Genomic DNA, 10,137 nt, shown 5'->3' with positions numbered 1-10,137 from the left:
CTGCCGTAAAACATCTTTGTTGGAATATATCAAGGCTCGACGAGCGGATGGGTGCGCTGCGTCAATTTAATTGATACGGAACCACGCGCTCGTAATCACAAGAAAGGAGGGCATCCCGGTGCAAGACTTCCGGGTGAGCCACACGATTTATGCGGCACAATGGACTCTCGCTCAGGAGGCGAACGACGCTTTGCCAGCACCTGCCCGCAGCCTATGAAGAAAAAATCGTCGACTTCATTGATTCATCATCAGGATTCGGCATGAGAAAAACTTCTTGCTCTCCCAGATAGGGAACACGGACCAAGCTCCGCTGAATTTCGACATGCCCAGCAGCAGGACAGTAGGACAGACAGGCGCGTGGAATGTGCACATCAGTACTACAGGTGCCGAAAAACAGGTGCACGGTCATGCTAGGCGTGACAGCAGACGGGCGGAAGCTCCCACCGTACGTCATTTTCAAGCGGAAGACCCTGCCGAAAAGAAAGCTCCCCCCGGTATACACGTGCGCGTCCAAAAAAAGGGTGGATGACTGCGCACCTTATGATAGACTGGATTAAGACTGCGTGGGGGCGGTGACCCGGAGCGCATCTTTCTCCGTCGCTCCTCGTGGTTGATAGCTTTCGGGGCCATCTTCAAAAGTCGGTTGGGGCGAAGTTGAGGGAACTGTGCGCGGACCTGGCTGTTATACCCGGCGGCCTCACATCAATGCTACAGCCTCTTGACGCATCTTTCAACAAGCCATTCAAAGATAACGTCCGGAGGCTGTACGCAGCATGGATGGCTAAAAGTCAACATCCTCTGACGCCGAGCAGCAAGATCAGAAGACCGTCCGTGGAGCTGCTGTGCAGCTGGGTATCAGAGGCATGGAACATGATTGCCGCAGACATGGTGGTCAGAAGCTTTAAAAAAACGGGAATTTCGAACGCCCTAGATGCGACTGATGACCACCTTGTGTGGGACGACGACGAAGAATCGAAAGCTGAAGAAATCGATGCCGCAGCGACCACCAATTCCAGTGGTGTGAACATGAACTCTAATCACGACTCTGATCATGAGTGCAATTGCCTGCAGAACGCTATACGACACAACGCGAGTAGTGATGGTGAGGTTGCGTGCGGCAAAGGAAGTGCTTTAGGACCTTGAGGTTATGTTGACCCTGTACTCACACCCATTCAACTTTGCATTTTATAAACATTATAAACTTTGCGTTGATTTTCAGGAAAAAAAAAGTGCGAGGATTATGCAAGTAAATACAGTATACATAGAACAAAAATGACTAGCAGATGACTAGAAAAGTAACAGCAACATACAGATTATTTCCCTTTAGCGAGCATTGTGGCCAAGCTTGCCTTGACTTTGGTGTCAGTGGTATTGAATAGGCTGCGTGTGTAACCTGCAAAAAAAAAGAATTAAATGAATTGTGCAGAAATATATATATACAGTGCAGCCCACTTATAACGATATCGAGAAAGACGAAAAATATGGTCGTTATAACCGATGATCGCTATATCAGGACTGGTTATGAAAAATAAAAAAAAATAAACGCGGAACATACCTTTGCAGCTCCGAACTTGAATTCGCTACTTGCTCTAAAGAATAGATGATGTAGAAAGTAGGCTGTGAAAAACAAACTTTATTTCTAGCGCCAGTAACCGTGTCAAGGGTTAGGCGCGCCAAAATAGTCCGAAATCTGCACTTGCTTTTGTGGCAGCTTCAGCTTCACAACCGCGGTGTGCATGGATTCCAGCTGCTGCGCGAACACTGGCGGCAATCCTTTCGCATGCATAAAATCAATTAAGGAGTCGATCGACGACAGTGCACTTTGCGAGGACATCGTGGTCGGGGTCAAGGTGCCACTGTCAATCTCGTCACTGTCGCTGCTGCCGTCGTCACCGTCGCACAACTTTGCCGTCTGTGGAGACAGCACATCTTCGGCGATCGCCTCGTCGGTGACCTCATTGCAGAACGAGGCAGCACTGTCTGCCGTCAAAAACTCCTCCATCGACGCACCACCTGTGTCACCAGTAGGAACGAGCTCCCAGAGCTCGGTTATGTCAGGGGTTTCCACCGTGTTGATCTCAGTGGGTTGGGGAAGTTCGTCCTGACGCACAAAGCCCGCCTTTTTGAAGCAGTTGTATATGGTTGACTGCTTTACTTCATACCATGCACCGTAAACGAAGCGCACGGCTTTCAAAAGGCTGATCTTCTGGTCAGGGGGCCCGTCTGCATGACCCGACGTGCCAGGAGCTGCGCGGTCAATGGCTAAAATTAGCCCCTCCAGCATGCGCCGCCGATACAGGACTTTAAAGTTGGCGATCACGCCAGCGTCCAACGGCTGAAGGCCTGCCGTAGTATTCGAAGGCAGAAACATCAATTCGACAGATGTTAGCTTTGGGTTAAAGCTGTGTGCGGTACAGTTGTCAAGTAGCAACACTACTTTTCTTCCTTGGCGTTCAACTAAACTGTCGAACTCGAGCAGCCATTCTTCGAACAGGTCGCGGGTCATCCACGCCTTCTTGTTGCTGCGACAGCTGAACGGGATGTGCCGATACTTAAAGCACGTTGGCTTCTTTGATCGCCCGATCATGAAAGGCTTGAGACGATGGCTCCCGTCCATGCTAACGCACAGCAACACGGTCACCTTAAGTTTCGAGTGCTTCCCGCCGGGGCATCGATCTCCTTTAAGAGCGTGAGTCTTTGACGGCAACATTTGAAAAAACAGAGCAGTTTCGTCGCAATTATATATGTCCTTCTCCGCGTAGCGCTCCAGCACACCGGGCAGCTTTGTCTGCAGCCACTGCTGCTTTGCCTCTGTGTCCAAAGACGCCGCTTCCCAATACCACGTTTTTGAAAACGATTCCGTGCCGCTCTTTAAAGCGCTGAATCCAGCCTCCCCTAGGCTCAAAATTTGGCCGTCCCAGAAGAAAAGCGAAGTTTTTCGCTTTGGTGGCAAGTATTGGCCCACTAATAGGCACATTATGCGCGCGGGTTGTGATGAACCACTGGTAAAGCGCCTCTTCAACATCGGCGTACAAAAGGTCTCTAACCCTTTTCCGCTGATCGGCATGGCCGCTGATAGCTCCTGTTTTCACAATCGCGGTGCTCCCGGTTTTCAAGATGGTTGATATCGTCGACTGCGCAAGCTCATACTCCTTTACGAGGGCGCTCACCTTGAAGCCGCGTCGAGAGTCCTGCAAAATATCCATCTTCGTGTCAAGCGACACAGCTTTACGCTTTGTCGGCGCCATCTTTGAACTGGGTTGTACCGTTGGTTGCACGCTGCTTCGGTGGCGTCAGCCTGCTATCGCGAGAGAGACTCAGTGCGGGACGGGCGCCACCGCACCGCTTTGCTTGTCGCTTTTTTATTCTTTCTCTCTTTCGGAGCGACTGTGACCGACGCGCATGAAGCAGCTAGCGCCATCTTGTGGCGCGCTGCGCCTACTCAAGTACTCTCCGGTGCGCGGGCGGCGCGGGACACGCAGCGTGGTAATAGCGGCAGATATGAACTTACGGAGGTAAACATCGCCTCGTCTCGACATCGTTCGTTTCAGGGAACTAAGCAACGCAAATGTTACGATTATTTGGCACGGAAAAAGCCATCTGGACGGCAATATTTTGATCGTTATATCCGATATGCGGTGAATAACCTATCGTTATAAATGTTTTTTTTCCCCATAGACCTAATGTATAAAATGACACTCTCATGTCGACCCATCGTTATAACCGATATATCGTTATATGTGGTATCGTTATAAGTGGACTGCACTGTATACACCAGCAACACAAATTACAAAAAAACGCTCTTTGAAAAAGGAATGTTCAGCTTCTTTCCACAAAGGGGATGCTGTAATATAAGGTATTGCACAACTAAGGACCACATTTTAGAACACTCCTTGTCTCAGTTTAACAGTGGTTTACCTTCATTCAGGACCTCTTAGTGAGCTCTCTCTTTGAGTGTTCTTAACTTAGGCACATTGCTACCTTCATGCTTCCTTACCTCACTTCTTGACCTGACTGATGGCTTCACTGTACAAACACTCGCTCTGCAATTGCGCAGTAGGGTAACTCTGCGTTCAAAATAGTGGCTCTGTCCATGCTAAAGATTGTACCTACAGCCTGCAAATTCGGCAACTTCGGCAGGTTTATTTTTGTGCAGCTGAGTTTGCATATAGTGATGTGCACGGTATATAAGGTTTATAGGGGTTTAATGTCCCAAAGCAACTCAGGCTATGAGGGATGCCATAGTGAAGGGCTCTGGAAATTTCAACCACTTGGGGTTCTTTAGCGTGCACTGACATCACACAGTACATGGGACTCTAGAATTTCGGCTCCATCGAAATTCGACCACCATGGCCGGGATTGAACCCGCGTCTTTTGGGTCAGCAGCCGAGTGCCATAACATAACTACTCAGCCAGCGTGGCGGCCGTGATGTGCATGCATACGCATACTGGTCCCAGAGTGATGTATGAACAATAAATGCTGCCCTGCATATAAAGAATCTTGTGATGACCCCCATAATGCGCAGGTCCACACGGGACGGAGAGGCAAAGAGACACCGTATGGCTCAGTTTAAACAAACAGGTATATTCAATAATTACACAAGATGAAGATTATACATCAGAGGCTGGGGCGTCCGAGCTTACGTGCCGACGACTTCATGGGGGCGATGGAGTGGCTCCGGAGTTGGGCTCGAGCGGTTGCTGGCAGAAGCTGCACGCCGACGGGCTTCGGCGCTGAAGGCCCTCTTGGCGAACGATGTCGTCCTGAGCGTGCTTGCAGTAGAATTTCAATAGTCGTCCGTTTCTTCGAGGATGGTTCACAAACCCTTCCTCCAGTGTCGCCCGGCCCGGAAGATGAACAGGAGGCGAGCTTGTAGATGATGACAGCAGAGCACAATTTTACAACATACATATACAGAGAGCCAAACTGGAAAAAGCAGAACTGAATCTACAAAAGAACAAACTTTGCACCACTTCACTCATCGACCGGGCAGGCCAGTGCCTAAGCAGCATCACATCACATGCCAAGCATGGAGCCCCAGCTCAGACTGAACTGCATCCGTTTACATGCGCTTTTAAGCACTTGATTAACAAAGGACTAAGGGCGGTCATTTCCAGTGGCCCGCCCAAAGCATCAATTCTCCAATCCAAAATAACATGCGAGATGGGGACCACCCCTTGGGCTGGGCTTAGCCTCGACCCCAGAGTCTGTTAACAATACAAACTAAATAAACAACAAAAACGCCACCACTCTCTCTCAAGTGAGAGTATACACAGGCTCTCTCTTCGGAGCTAATTCACTAGCGCCTGTCTTTCCACATTCTTGGCGAGTACTGCCTGTCCGCCATGACAGGTGTCCGTCGCGGCCCTTCTGGGAAGCTGTGGGTGCCTTCCCGGCGATAGCCCACGACAAAGGGGGGGGAGGGAAAGAATGTCGTCTTCGCGGTTTCGCATAGCGTCGGCTGTGGTACGGCGCGCTCTGGCCCGCTGACAGCTCCCCTGTCCTGGAATGCAACCGGAAATTGGGGAGGACAAAGCCTGTTTCCCCGGGGCGGCGGCGGGACCGGTTTTTCCGGTCGTCACTCAAAGAGCATGGCTGGGCAATTGATGATGCCGCTGTCACGGTTCCCCGTCTACGCCGCGCCGTCGAACGTGGATCCTCGTATCACACACGGAATGTCACACTCGCTCACCCTCCAGAAGAATGTTCTCCGAACATTTGAGTCCACGCAGCTCCCCTTGTCTTTCTGAATCGCCTCGCACAGTGCGTCCGACAAAACACTTTTCGCTGCACTCAACACCACTGCACAACACCATATGCCTCCGCTGTCAATACTGGCGTCTCCAGGGGCAGCACTGATCTTCTTTTACAGATAAACATGAAACTCAGCACCCAAGCCTCTCCTTTCTAGTCCAAACTGGACGAAAATAAATTTACCACAGTTACAAAGGAGCTCCCACTTCTAGCACGATCACGGCACAGACAAAAATATAGATAACGAAAGGAAGTAGGGCAGGTTCTGCATGCGCTCCGCATGCTCTCCTGTGCAGGTGTTACTTAATGACAGAAAGGTTTAACTACCAACTCCGATAACTTAACACATAAGCACATAGCAATGTTATGAGCTGCGGCATTACATAATTCTAACCAGTTCACAACTCCGCTCTGTTTACGCCATTAGTCCGACTTAGCTTTCCGATTTCGCAGCGGATATCGGCCTTCATGAGTCATACTAAATAAGTCTGTGCCCCTTTGTCTGCTTTGGGACTTGCGAGGGCTCGTGGCAGGAGCCTCTCCTGGCGTTATCTGCGCGGCAACCTCGCGCGCTTCTTCTTCTAGCAATGCATGAAGTAAATCCGGTGGCATTCCGGCCGTCACCTCGGGCGCCTGCCGAACAAATGCAGGAGAGGGCGTTTCTTGCGAACTATCTGCGCGCTCCGCTTCACTTCTGTCCCCATCAAAATCCGCGCTTTCCCTTTCCTCATTTCGTGAATACTGAACCGGTGCCGACTTGAGGCGATTTGCGTGTATCCTTATCAAACGCCGGTTCACGTCTCGGACTCTGAAGTTTACCGGAGAAAGCTTCTCGACAACCTCGCACGGTCCTCTCCACTTCGTCTGGAACTTACGAGCTAGCCCAATCTGCCTTTGGCAGTTTTCAATGTACACGCTGTCCCCCACATCAAACGGCGCGTCTCTAGCACTGCGATCGTGCACCTCCTTCCTGCGCTTCGCCGCTTTCTTTAAGGACTCCTTTGCGATGTCCCTCGCCACTTGCAAGCGCGATTCTAGCTCAACCTTATAGTCGTCCAGTGAAGCGTATGGGACACGACGGGGGCCCTCTGGCACTTCACTAGGCTGATCCGGGTCTCGGCCGTAGAGAAGAAAGAATGGCGATTCGCCCGTGCTCTCGTGTGCTGCGGAATTGTAGGCAAACATTGCATACGGGAGCCACAAGTCCCAGTCCCGCTGGTCGCGCGAAACAAAATGCGACAGGAACCCGGCCACGGTTTGGTTCAGTCGCTCCACCGCGCCGTTGCAAGCCGGATGGTACGGTGTTGTCTGCTTCTTAGCGATCTTAAGCAGCTCGCAAACTCTCCTGATTAGCTGCGACACGAAGTTCGTTCCCCGATCTGTCAAGAGTTGCCTCGGGGGTCCATGTCGGAGCACGATCTGTTCGACAAATGCTCTTGCAACCGTGTCTGCCTTCTGATCTGGGAGTGCTACCGCTTCCGCGTATTTTGAAAGGTGGTCGACAAATACTAAAATGTACTTGTTTCCGGAAGTGGTCGTGGGCAATGGGCCCATTATGTCCATACCTGTCCGCTCGAAGGCAGCCGAAACCTCAGGGAACGGCTGAATTGGAGCTGGTCTTCGTCCCTTGGGTGTTTTTCTTTCGAGACAGGAATGACACTTCGCACAGTAGTCTCTAACATCCTGTCGCATGCCACTCCAAAAGTACAAACGCTCCACACGCCTGCGTGTCTTCGCTACGCCAAAATGACCGGCGCATGGCGCATCGTGAAACGCGCGAAGAACCCTTTCTGTCCACGACCGAGGTATGACGACTCTCTCCCAAGCGGTTTTCTCTGGTCTCCCTTTCCTGGTTGGCCTCGTGCGCCGACACAGGGTGCCGTCTTTGTCAATGAAATAACCTAGCTGTTCGGGATGAGACGGTGCGCCCTCTAAGCTTTCGATTATTCGCTTCAGGTCAGGATCTTTGCACTGCTCTGTGCGTAATTCGGCGGGGTCGACTACGGGGACAAACTCTTCTATAGCTGCCACGGCAGCTGTGCGGCTGAGTGCATCAGCGTTCAGATGTGTCTTTCCTGACTTGTGCTCAACTTCAAAGCAGTATTCCTGCAGGTGTAGATTCCATCTAGCGAGTCGCGAGCTAGGGTCCCTGACACTCATCACCCATTTCAGAGGATGGCAGTCTGTGACTAGCTTGAATTTGCGGCCGTAAAGGTAGCATCTGAAGTGCTTTACTGCCCAGACAACGGCGAGGCACTCCCTTTCCGTAGCTCCGTACTTTTGCTCTGTGGGGCTCAACTGTCGGCTAGCAAAAGCAACGGGATGTTCTTTGCCCTCGATAACCTGAGATAGCACGGCACCAACTGCGAACTTTGACGCATCTGTGGCCATAACGAAGGGCAAACTAAAATCCGGGTGGCGTAACAGCGGTGCACTCATTAGCTTCCTTTTCAGGGCCCCAAAAGCATTCTCCGCGTTTTCGTCCCAACGAAAGGCGACATTTTTGGCTGTTAAGGCGGTGAGCGGCTTAGCGAGCTTGGCGAACTCCTCTATGTGCCTTCGGTAGTAACCGATCAGGCCGAGAAACTGCCGGACCTGGCGGACGCTAGTCGGGGATGGAAAATCCGAGACACACCTTAGTTTCTCAGGGTCCGGTCGCACGCCGTCAGCTGAAACAACGTGCCCGAGGTATTTCACCTCGTTTTTGAGGAATTGGCACTTAGAGGGCTTCAGTTTGAGACCCGCTGCTCTTAGTCGCACCAAAACCTGCTCAATATCGCGCAAATGGTTATCAAAACTGCCACTGTATATGATAATGTCATCCATATACACGAAGCACAGCCTCCCCAGAAGACCTGCCAGGATAACATCAGCGGTTCTCTGCCAGACAGCAGGGCTGTTGGCCAGACCCATCGGCATTCTTTTCCATTCATAGTGCCCTGAGGGCGTGTTGAATGCCGTTTTCTCGGCATCTGCCGGATCCATTGCTATCTGCCAGAATCCCGCCGCCATGTCCACTACCGTGAAGTACCTGGCAGAGCCCAGCTGAGAAAGCGTCTCCTGTATATTGGGGATGGGGTATGGATCGATGCGAGTTACGGCATTTAGTTTGCGGTAGTCCACTACCAATCGATACGAGCCATCTGGCTTTTCCACCAATAGTGCTGGTGCTCCCCAGGGTGACTTTGAGTGTTCGACAATGCCGCGATCAATCAGGTCCTGCACCTGCCGCTCCATCTCCTCACGTTGGGAGTAAGGAATCCTGTACGCACGCTGGTAAACGGGCGATGAAGGGCCGGTTTCTATCCTGTGCTTTATAACGCCACAGCAGCCCAAATCCAGGTTGGACGCGGCGAATACCTCCGAGTAGTCGTTCAGCAAACCAGCCAGAGCCTCCCTCTCCCTGGATTTTACGTGAGAAAGATCGAACGACACCTTTGGAGCAGCCGAAGGACTAGCATGCTCTACAGTTGCGAGTACCGTATCGGTGGGCTCACGTTGCTCTATCGCAGAGGTGAAGAAAGCCAATGTTTTGTTCTTGGGAAGGCTCAGTGGCTGCTGGCTACAGTTAACCACCCGTAGGGGCACTCTGTGGGCGTCATTAACTGTCACGAGGCACGCGGCTGCCTTCAGGCCATTGCTGAGAGAGTCGACCGGCTCAAGCACTCCCACGGCGCCGCTCTCTACATCTGAAGGCACAAACGCGTACAAAATGTGCTCCGACCAAGGAAGGACGACCGCCTCCTCGACCAGCCGGACGGCAACCCGCGAATATACCTTCTCCAATGATCCCACTGTTTGACGGGTGTCAATATCGGTAATGCGAATCTCAGCCCCTCTCCTGTTCAAAAACGGAACTTTTGAGCCGCCCGCATTAACCTCTTCCTCAGAGAATGAGACTACTACCTTCCCTTTTCTCAAAAAATCCTGCCCTAATATACCTGACACTCCGTTTGGCAGAGACACCGTGTCCGGGCATACGTAGCAGGGGTGCTCCAATGCAATTCCGCCGAGAGAGAAGTGTAACCGGTAGAGTCCACTTATGCCAAGAGGATCCCCCGTTATGCCTACAAATTTGGTTGCCATACCACCAGACGCTTCCAACACCTCGCGGTCCCCCTTCCTTCGAAGCGTGTTAAAACTGCTCTCCTTAAGCAATGTCACCTTTGACCCCGTATCTATCAACAATTCCATACAACAACCATTTAACTTGCAACGCACAACAGGGCATGCCTCGTCGGCCACACAAACTACCACCACCTCATCATCTACTGCTCCCTCCCCACGCTCCTCAGGCTGGGGAGGACTAACTAGTTTTTTGACTCGGTATCTGGAGCCCCGCTGTAGGCTTGCTTAGGGCGTGTCTCGCCTGCTTCTCTTTG

This window comes from Amblyomma americanum, chromosome 1, assembly GCF_052857255.1.
Source record: "Amblyomma americanum isolate KBUSLIRL-KWMA chromosome 1, ASM5285725v1, whole genome shotgun sequence".
NCBI lineage: Eukaryota > Metazoa > Arthropoda > Arachnida > Ixodida > Ixodidae > Amblyomma > Amblyomma americanum.
This window is presented reverse-complemented; position numbering follows the sequence as displayed.